Here is an 11104-nt window from a genome sequence, read left to right as displayed (position 1 = left end):
GGTCAGCCTAGCCTCCGGAGTCACACTGTTCCGGACAGGGGAGAGGTTCTGGAAATGGGTATGAATTAAGCAAAGATTCTGAGTTGGAAGTTTGTCGATGCCATATTTTAACAGGTTCTCTAGAAAGTATGGATGATCTGGGGTGAGAAAAGATCACTGGGTCAATTAAAGTTTATTTCTTTTGTACCAAATCTTCACAACTCTGTTTGTAACTGCCAGCAAAAGGCTTCTCTCTGCTATCATCCTTCCAGTTCACGCCAAATATTTCTCTCCCCGAGAAGGAATTCATCCCCATCTTTGCTCAGATCACTCTTTACACTATTTTTATTTATAATCTCACTTCCTAATCCTTACAATGTCCGAATTGCCCCGTTTAATTCCCGTGTTCTCCAGCCAGGATCCCATTCATCAGATTCCACCAGATTCTGCAGTTTGAACTGATCGATGGCATTTCCATTGGGGAAACGCGAGTGGACACTGAGGGTGGAGGAGTGGGAGGGCTGGGGGGAGATCAGGCAGGGGAAGGAGGAGATTAAATGGAATGTGATCAGTGATATACCATCAATTGAACGCGAGACGAGTTGCTGTACAAAAGTAAGGCTTTAATAAGCTAGATGTTAGCCCTGCGGTCGACTACAGTAAATGGACGACCGCCAGGCGTACTGGGTATTTATACCCTGCCCTGGAGGCGGGGTTAACTCAGCCTCTCGACCAATCGGGGAGCCGTCACATGACTGGTCTCAACCAATCGGTCGAGAGGCACATGACCGACCAGGGCCAATGGTAAGCCGGTGTTCTGCACCAATGGCAGGCAGCTATGTTAATCATACCACCACAATCAGGTGAGAGGATATTGGGCAGAGAGATCAAGTGGAGATCAGGGGGAGGGGTTGCATGCGAGGCGATGGAGTGAGATCTGGGTGAGCAGGAATGGGCTGGTCGGGAAATGTTCTCCATTTGCAACGCAAGATATTCAGCAGTGATCTGTGGAACACGGTGCATGCTGGTCAAACAGCTGAGGGTCAAAACATTTGCGAACAGGACCAGCAGCTGTTAAAGAGCCACTGCTCCTTTTTAGATTTTAGTTTTAAGACGGCTGCTGCATTACTGCAGACGTCCAGCATATTCGCCTGAGCAGAACATTGGGTCAGGCGCTTCCAGCTGAATTGACAGCGGGATTCCCAACACAATGCACCAAATTGATCTGGTTCAACTCCAGCAGGAATCCTGTTTGCAAGAATTTGAGTTGCTAATCTGACTGTCTTGTGTTAATTGGAGCTATCCCTACAGGAACAGAGCGTGTGTTTCAGAAACAGAGAATCTTCCTTCTCCACAGTTTGGGGTTCCTAACGCTGTAGCAACGAGGGGTACAGTGAGGGATTGCTGGGGGGAGATTTGATTGGTGTAATAAAAGAAACTCTGATCCGACACAGACAGGCCTGAGTCAAACCCACTTGAATTATTTGGAATCAATTTCATCTGTTTCTTCCCCCTCCGCTCCCCCCCTTATCCCCATTATTGTCCCCCCATTTACCCCCCTAACTACCGCCCCGCTGGTGGTGTTCATCGCTCGCACCCCGTTGCCAGGCGCTCTCTTCCCAGTGGGAGATGTGCCGCAGCCCCTTCCTCACACATACCTCCCGACACGAGCTTTCCCGCTAGTGCGGTAACCCCTTCTCCCGGGATTGGCGCTCCTTCGTGCACTATCTGTCTCTCCCACCTCCTCACCCCCTCCTGCACCCTGCTGCTCTCACCCCCATCAGAACCTTACCTCCCACATTCAGATTCGCTCCCACGCAAATCGTTTTTTAAAGTCTCAGCCCTTCAGGCTGTCCGCTCCGCCTCTGGTTTTCCTGCTGCCTTCCCAGCCGTGTTTCTGGCTCAATTTGCCCCCCTCCCCAGGCACAGTGAAGCTGTTCCCCACCCTGGCTGGATTCAGCATTCTGAACTTCACCGTTTTTGCACAGATCCGCCTTCACTCTATTAAATTCAGGCACTTGGCCAGGTGGATGTCCTGTGACTCTGGCCAGTGACCTTCCCAATTGCAGGGCTTTATCTGTCTGGCCCAGTTCAGGATCCTTTCCCAGTTTTGGTAGCGTTGCAGTTCAACAATTCTGTCCCTTGGCTGTTGTCCGGCCCTGGGCTTTGGCCGGAGTGATCTGTGGGCTCTGTGTATTTCTGGTGGGTTGGGGAAGCTGTCTGCACCCCACGTTTCCCAGCATCTGGGCCACGTATTCCATGGGGTTCCTGCACCCGGTTCCCTCCGGTTATCCCTGGAGACACAGGTTCTGGCACCTCGACCGATTCTCCTGCTCCTCGACTTTCCCATTTAGGGGCCCCTGTGCTGACACCAACCTTACCTCCTCCGATTCCAGTGCGACGATTGGTCGTTCTGGCCCGTTGGGGCCTTCTCCAGCTCTATTGTAGTATTTCCCTGGGCCTCCAGCTGCCCCTCCGGCTTGGCAGTGCTGTCCGCATGGCGATCAGTGCCCCTCCCTGCCACCTGGACCTTCTCAGAGAGAGTCTCCTTTTGTATGTCCGCTCAGCACATCCCCGTCACCAGATGTCCCTTCCCTCCGACATGACAGCTCGGCCATGCTGCTCGCCCACCTCCTGGGACTTGTGGAGTTTCACTATTATTTCCCTGGTGGTTCCCCTGACTTGTGTTTCTGTCGGAGCGACTTGTGGGCCCGCTCCACCTCCGAGGGCTTGGCGAAGCCTTCGTCCCTGACCAGTTCTCTGAACATTCGGGAAACATATTCCGTTGGCTCCTGCCCTCTGCGGCCCCCGGTAACCCGATTGTCCACGGGACCTGTTTTCCTGGTCATCCACCTTCCCCATTCACACCTTCTGGGTGATCCCACACTTGCCACCTCGGCTTCAAGCAAGGCTCGGCCTGGTCAGTGGCCGATTTCTCCAGGTCCCTCACCGTCACCTCCTGGGCCTCCAGTCTCTGCTCCCCCCATTGCTCCCTTTATGGGGGCCAGCGTAGCCTCCATTGCTGACTTCATAGTCGACATGAGGTCCTCTTTTGTCCCAGGAGGGAGCCACCTTTCATGTGACTGCTCAGCTCATAGCCGCCACCAGGGGTCCTCCTTGTGTCTACCATTTTTCCTGCCAGTGTTAAGCTGGTCTATCCTCACCTTATATCCCATTCCAGGCGGCTCCTTCTAGGATAGATTCTCTACAGTACAGAAAGACGTCACTCGGCCCATCGAGTCTGCACCGACCCTCCAATAGAGTACCTGACCTAACCCCAATCTCTGCCCAATCTCTGTAACCCTGTAACCCCACCTAACCTTAAAACACAAATAGGCAATTTAGCACGCCCAATCCACCTAACCAGCACTTTGGACTGGGGGGCGCGGGGGGAACCGGAGCACCCGGAGGAAACCGGGCAGACACAGGGAGAACGTGCAGAAGCCGCACAGACAGTCACCCAAGGCTGGAATTGAACCTGGGACCCCAGAGCTGTGAATCAACAGTGCTAACCACTGTGCCACTGTACCACCCCTGGATCTGCCCCTCCTGAGATGTTCTTTCAACAATCCTCAATCTCTTCCAATGGGCATGTTTCACTGGCAGGTCTACTGTCTAAACGGACACTACGTTTCTTTACTCTCCACTTTGTAATTCATATTCCCAATCTATTGGCCTCGCTTCCTTCCCTTTATCTTTTAAAAAAAAATAAATTTAGAGTAGCCAATTATTTTTTCCAATTAAGGGGCAATTTAGCGTGGCCAATCCACCTACTCTGCACATTTTTTGGGTTGTGGGGGCTAAACCCACGCAGACACGGGGAGAATGTGCAAACTCCACACGGACAGTGACCCAGAGCCGGGATCGAACCTGGGACCTCAGTGCCATGAGGCGGTTGTGTTAACCACTAGGCCACCGTGCTGCCCTTCCTTCCCTTTATCTTGTACATTCAACCAGTTTTTATACTTTCCGGTGGCATATCCTGTGCGGCCAATGACAGTTGCACCATTTCACTGACTGGTCCCTTCTGGCAGGTTTGTCACTTTCGTGCCAACGTTTGGGAGTTGCCCTTTGGGACAAATAGCTTCATCCAGATCCTCAGAATGACCATGTCCCACTTCAGACACCCTGTCAATTTACACAATCTGATCCCCACCATTCTGTAACGTGTACGTATGAGAAGTATCTGGTTCCTCAGCACGTTCAATAATCCCTATTGAATCTGCAAACTAACCTGTTCCCACTAATCTGGATACATATACCTCAACCGTCCAGTTTTCACATTACTAAATGATTGTTTAACCATCTGTGCCTATAACCTTCCCACTTGTTAAATCCATCTCTTTTATTGGATGCCATGTCTCCCTGTTTGAAAATAGTTTCCGATGACCGTACATTGTGTTTCAAAGCTCTCGGAATTATTTGGGATTCTGCCGTAAGGAATGCTCTCCTGCCTGTGTGCACTCGGAAAAGTGGAGCTAATTGTAGACCTTCCCAAGCTGGAGGATGATCATTCATTAACTTAAGACCATAAGACCATAAGACATAGGAGTGGAAGTAAGGCCATTCGGCCCATCGAGTCCACTCCACCATTCAATCATGGTTGATTTCAACTCCATTTACCCGCTCTCTCCCCATAGCCCTTAATTCCTCGAGAAATCAAGAATTTATCAATTTCTGTCTTAAAGACACTCAATGTCCCGGCCTCCACCGCCCTCTGTGGCAATGAATTCCACAGACCTACCACTCTCTGGCTGAAGAAATTTCTCCTCATCTCTGTTCTAAAGTGACTCCCTTTTATTCTAAGGCTGTGCCCCCGCGTCCTAGCCTCCCCTGCTAATGGAAACAACTTCCCTACGTCAATCCTATCCAAGCCATTCATTATCTTGTAAGTTTCTATTAGATCTCCCCTCAACCTCCTAAACTCCAATGAATATAATCCCACGATCCTCAGACGTTCATCGTATGTTAGGCCTACCATTCCTGGGATCATCCGTGTGAATCTCCGCTGGACCCGCTCCAGTGCCAGTATGTCCTTCCTGAGGTATGGGGCCCAAAATTGCTCACAGTATTCTAAATGGGGCCTAACTAATGCTTTATAAAGCCTCAGAAGTACATCCCTGCTTTTATATTCCAAGCTTCTTGAGATAAATGACAACATTACATTTGCTTTCTTAATTACGGACTCAACCTGCAAGTTTACCTTTAGAGAATCCTGGACTAGGACTCCCAAGTCCCTTTGCACTTTAGCATTATGAATTTTGTCACCGTTTAGAAAATAGTCCATGCCTCTATTCTTTTTTCCAAAGTGCAAGACCTCGCACTTGCCCACGTTGAATTTCATCAGCCACTTCTTGGACCATTCTCCTAAACTGTCTAAATCTTTCTGCAGCCTCCCCACCTCCTCAATACTACCTGCCCCTCCACCTATCTTTGTATCATCGGCAAACTTGGCCAGAATGCCCCCAGTCCCGTCATCTAGATCGTTAATATATAAAGAGAACAGCTGTGGCCCCAACACTGAACCCTGCGGGACACCACTTGTCACCGGTTGCCATTCCGAAAAAGAACCTTTTATCCCAACTCTCTGCCTTCTGTCTGACAGCCAATCGTCAATCCATGTTAGTACCTTGCCTCGAATACCATGGGCCCTTATTTTACTCATCAGTCTCCCGTGAGGCACCTTGTCAAAGGCCTTTTGGAAGTCAAGATAGATAACATCCATTGGCTCTCCTTGGTCTAACCTATTTGTTATCTCTTCAAAGAACTCTAACAGGTTTGTCAGGCACGACCTCCCCTTACTAAATCCATGCTGACTTGTCCTAATCCGACCCTGCACTTCCAAGAATTTAGAAATCTCATCCTTAACGATGGATTCTAGAATTTTGCCAACAACCGAGGTTAGGCTAATTGGCCTATAATTTTCCATCTTTTTTCTTGTTCCCTTCTTGAACAGGGGGGTTATAACAGCGATTTTCCAATCCTCTGGGACTTTCCCTGATTCCAGTGACTTTTGAAAGATTATAACTAACGCCTCCACTATTTCTTCAGCTATCTCCTTTAGAACTCTAGGATGTAGCCCATCTGGGCCCGGAGATTTATCAATTTTCAGACCTTTCAGTTTCTCTAGCACCTTCTCCTTTGTGATGGCAACCATATTCAACTCTGCCCCCTGACTTTCCTGAATTGTTGGGATATTACTCATGTCTTCTACTGTGAAGACTGACGCAAAGTACTTATTAAGTTCCTCAGCTATTTCCTTGTCTCCCATCACTAGATTACCAGCGTCATTTTGGAGCGGCCCAATGTCTACTTTTGCCTCCCGTTTGTTTTTAATGTATTTAAAGAAACTTTTACTATCATTCCTAATGTTACTAGCTAGCCTACCTTCATATTTGATCCTCTCCTTCCTTATTTCTCTCTTTGTTATCCTCTGTTTGTTTTTGTAGCCTTCCCAATCTTCTGACTTCCCACTACTCTTTGCCACATTATAGGCTCTCTCTTTTGCCTTGATGCATTCCCTGACTTCCTTTGTCAGCCATGGCTGCCTAATCCTCCCTCTGATAACCTTTCTTTTCTTTGGGATGAACCTCTGCACTGTGTCCTCAATTACTCCCAGAAACTCCTGCCATTGCTGTTCTACTGTCTTTCCCACTAGGCTCTGCTTCCAGTCGATTTTTGTCAGTTCCTCCCTCATGCGCCTGTAATTACCTTTATTTAACTGTAAAACCTTTACATCTGATTCTACCTTCTTTCTTTCAAATTGCAGACTGAATTCTACCATATTATGATCACTGCTTCCTAAGTGTTCCCTTACTTTAAGGTCTTTTATCAATTATGGCTCATTACATAACACTAAGTCCAGAATAGCCTGTTCCCTCGTGGGCTCCATCACAAGCTGTTCCAAAAAGCCATCCTGTAAACATTCAATGAATTCCCTTTCTTTGGGTCCACTGGCAACATTATTTACCCAGTCCACCTGCATATTGAAGTCCCCCATGATCACTGTGACCTTGCCTTTCTGACATGCCCTTTCTATTTCGTGGTGCATTTTGTGCCCCTGGTCCTGACCACTGTCAGGAGGCCTGTACATAACTCCCATTATGGTTTTTTTGCCTTTGTGGTTCCTCAACTCTACCCACACAGACTCCACATCGTCTGACCCTATGTCGTTTAGTGCTATTGATTTAATTTCATTTCTAATTAACAAGGCAATCCCGCCCCCTCTACCCACCTCTCTGTCTTTTCGATAGGTTGTAAATCCCTGGATGTTTAACTGCCAGTCCTGAACCCCCTGCAACCACGTCTCTGTGATGCCTACCACATCATACCTGCCAGTCACAATCTGGGCCACAAGCTCATCTACCTTGTTCCGTACACTGCGGGCATTTAAATATAGCATCTTTAATTCCCTATTGACTGTCCCTTTTTGTTTTCTTAGTGTGGTGGACCTTGGTTTACTGAGCCTTTCCATACACTGTGTCATATTTTGTGAGATGGGGACTATCGTAACCTCTCCTGAGCTCTGTCTTTTCGTGATTTTTTGTAATCCTAAGCAGCTACGCTTCCCACTGATTCCTTCACCTCTTGGTTCCCTGACTTTCCCTTCCCCCCAATCTCTAGTTTAAAGTCCTATTGACCACCCTATTTACTCTTTTCGCCAGAACACTGGTTCCAGCTCGGTTCAGGTGGAGACCATCCCAACGGTATAGGTCCCCCCTGTCCCAAAACTGATGCCAGTGTCCCATGAAAAGGAACCCCTCTTTCCCACACCACTCTTTCAGCCACGTGTTAACTTCCCTTATTCTTGCCTCCCTATGCCAATTTGCACGTGGCTTGGGCAGTAATCCGGAGATTATGACCCTTGAGGACCTGTTTTTTAATTTGAATCCTAACTCTTTATAATCTCTAAACAGGTCCTCTTTCCTAGACTTGCCTATGTTGTTGGTACCGACATGGACCACAACAACTGGATCCTCCCCCTCCCTCTCCAATATCCTTTCAAGCCGGTCAGAGATGTCCCGCACCCTAGCACCGGGCAGGCAACATACCATGCGGGACCCTCGATCCTGCTCACAAAGGATACTATCTATCCCTCTGATAATAGAATCCCCTACAACTACAACTTGCCTATTTACTTCCTCCCCTTGAATGGCCTGCTGAACCATGGTGCCTTGGTCAGCTGACTCATCCTTCCTGCAGCCCTGTTCGCCATCCACACAGGGAGCAAGTGCCTCGTACCTGTTGGACAGGGTCAAGGGCTGAGGCTCCTGAGTTCCTGACTGCTGGTTCCCTTTACCTGCCTGACTTGCAGTCACACCCTGCTGTCCCTGGCCACTGGCAGGATTTAAACTATTTACTCTGACAGGTGTGACTGCCTCCTGAAACAAAGTGTCCAGGTAAGCCTCCCCCTCCCGGATGTGCCTCAGTGTGTGAAGCTCAGACTCCAGCTCATCAACTCTGAGCCGGAGTTCTTCGAGCAGCCAACACTTACTGCAGATGTGGTCGCTGCAGCTCGCAATGGGATCTGCCAGTTCCCACATCAAGCAGCTTAAGCACATCACCTGACCAGCCATCTCTAATTAATTAATTTGTTTAATTTAAGTTTATGAGTTTTAAATTTGGGGCAGATTGGTTATCAACCAATCAGATCACAGATCACTTCTTGTTACTGAGACAATGCCTTCCATTTGGACAATATCTTCCTCTTCTTCAGTGTCTTCTGCCTCAGGTTTGGTTTAATAAACCGATTGTATCTCTTCGGACAGTTTATTGCAGAATGGAATTTTGAATTACACCCAAAACACCGATTGACCCCCACCCCGGGTATTTCTGGGGTTAGTTTTTCTGTTGAGATTTCTTAATTCATTCCTCCTGCCACAATAGTTAAAGGTGTTTCTGTCCTTGTTATTTTTAGTTACAAGTCTTCTCTGGTATTGGCGCTTTTGGCCTGTTTATAGACCACCTGGTCATCCCGTTAACATTGAGTCTTCCAGAGTCTGTCTGAGTGCTAATTGGCCCATTTGTGTCATGGAGGCTGCTGGGAAGGAATCTTCGCCCAGGAACTTGTTTAGAGTCTCTGACATTGTTCTGACAGGGTGTGTCTATCTGCAAATTTCACTCCCATCAAAACCAGAAACCTATGCATATTTGTAACTTTAGACAGTCCAATAAGTTGAACACCAACATTGATTGAAGAATTTCTGGATGGAAACTTTGCAAACTTGTGTAGAGTATCTTAAATTCCATTATGTATTCCCTGTTCGTAAATTTTTCAATATCTGTCCAAGCCGCATAAGCACTTTTAATGAGTAAATCTTACCCATGGAAGTTAATAATGTATCAAAATTTTCATCAAAGTCTAATTGTTTCAACTCCAGTTCAGGGAATACCTTGCACCTTATTTAGTCTTGTATGGAAGCAAAGGACCCAGGGCCAATCCTTGTTTCCTTCTTGGGAAAGGATGTGACCCATGTCCAGACGGTAGCTGCATTCTCCCATTGCTCACAGGGCTGACAGATTATCGGGGTAACAATCATTAAACTATAATGGGCAGTCATCGCCGACATTCATCGCCGACATTCAGCCATTTGTTTTCAAAGTTTATCTGAATAACTCTTCAGATCTGAGTTCAGAATACAGTCTATCGTCTGAAGAAATCTTAGTTCATACGCCTCTTTTTTCTCACAGGCAGTAACCATTCTCTGTTAGTATTGTTAAGCTCTGATGGTAACTCTATAACAAGAACTAAAACAAAGTCTTTACTTGTTCAACTCCAAGTTTATTGTGTTCAGTAAGCACTTTTCCCTAGCAAACCAGTGCCCCCTGTATGCACTTGTTAGATATTAAACAATAATTGCAATCTACTCAATAATTCAAACCCCAATTCCAACTTCAGTATTAGGGAACATTAACTCTTTCCTAACAATGGACAGGTAGATAAGGTGGTTAGAGTGATAGATGTTTACAGCAGGGAAACAGGCCCTTCGGCCGCGCTTGTCCATGCCGCCCAGTTACTATCACTAAGCTAGACCCACTTGCCCATATTTGGCCCATATCCCTCTATACCCACCCTGCCCATGTAACTGTCTAACTGCTTTTTAAAGGACAGAATTGTATCCGCCTCTACCACTGCCTCTGGCAGCTCGTTCCAGACACTCCCCACCCTCTGTGTGAAGAAAGTTCCCCTCTGGTCTCTCTTGTGTGGAGGTAGAGGCGGTCACTGAGCGTCGATCCCCCTGATGTGAACAGTCGATCATTGGAAATGAACACTTTCTAACGTTTGAAATGAGAAATTGACCTTGTGCTGGGCTCCATATTTCTTTCAGAGACTTCACGAAAAAGCAACGTTTAAATTGAAAATCATTAAGAAGCCTTACAACACCAGGTTACAGTTCAACAGGTTTGTTTGTAAATTCACCTGAGGAAGGAGCTGCGCTCCGAAAGCTAGTTATTCGAAACAAACCTGTTGGGCTTTACCCTGGTTGGTGTAAGACTTCTTACTGTGCTCACCCCAGTCCAACGCCGGCATCTCCACAGCATAAATTGAAACTGTAATCTCCAGTATGGCCCCACGATGGAAAGGCTCGTCTTCACTTGCTCACCGCGAGGAGCACTTTATCTTAATTATCCAGTGAGGCTGCAACCAGCAAATAGAACTTTGTTCTTATTTTTAATCAACGTGGATAACTGTGACCTTATTAAATAAAACATCGTCAACACATGCCCCAAAATCCCCACACTGGCCAATTCAGCAAATTACACTCGCTCCGAAGGAGTGCAGCAGCCAGTACTGAGGGAGTGCCGCACTGTCAGAGGGTCAGTACTGAGGGAGTGCTGCACTGTCAGAGGGTCAGTACTGAGGGAGTGCTGCGCTGTCAGAGGGTCAGTACTGAGGGAGTGCCGCACTGTCAGAGGGTCAGTACTGAGGGAGTGCTGCACTGTCAGAGGGTCAGTACTGAGGGAGTGCCGCACTGTCAGAGGGTCAGTACTGAGGGAGTGCCGCACTGTCAGAGGGTCAGTACTGAGGGAGTGCCGCACTGTCAGAGGGTCAGTACTGAGGGAGTGCTGCACTGTCAGAGGGTCAGTACTGAGGGAGTGCCGCACTGTCAGAGGGTCAGTACTG

The sequence above is a fragment of the Scyliorhinus canicula genome, chromosome 13 (genome assembly GCF_902713615.1).
Source record: "Scyliorhinus canicula chromosome 13, sScyCan1.1, whole genome shotgun sequence".
Classification (NCBI taxonomy): domain Eukaryota; kingdom Metazoa; phylum Chordata; class Chondrichthyes; order Carcharhiniformes; family Scyliorhinidae; genus Scyliorhinus; species Scyliorhinus canicula.
Note: the sequence above shows the minus strand (reverse complement) of the source record.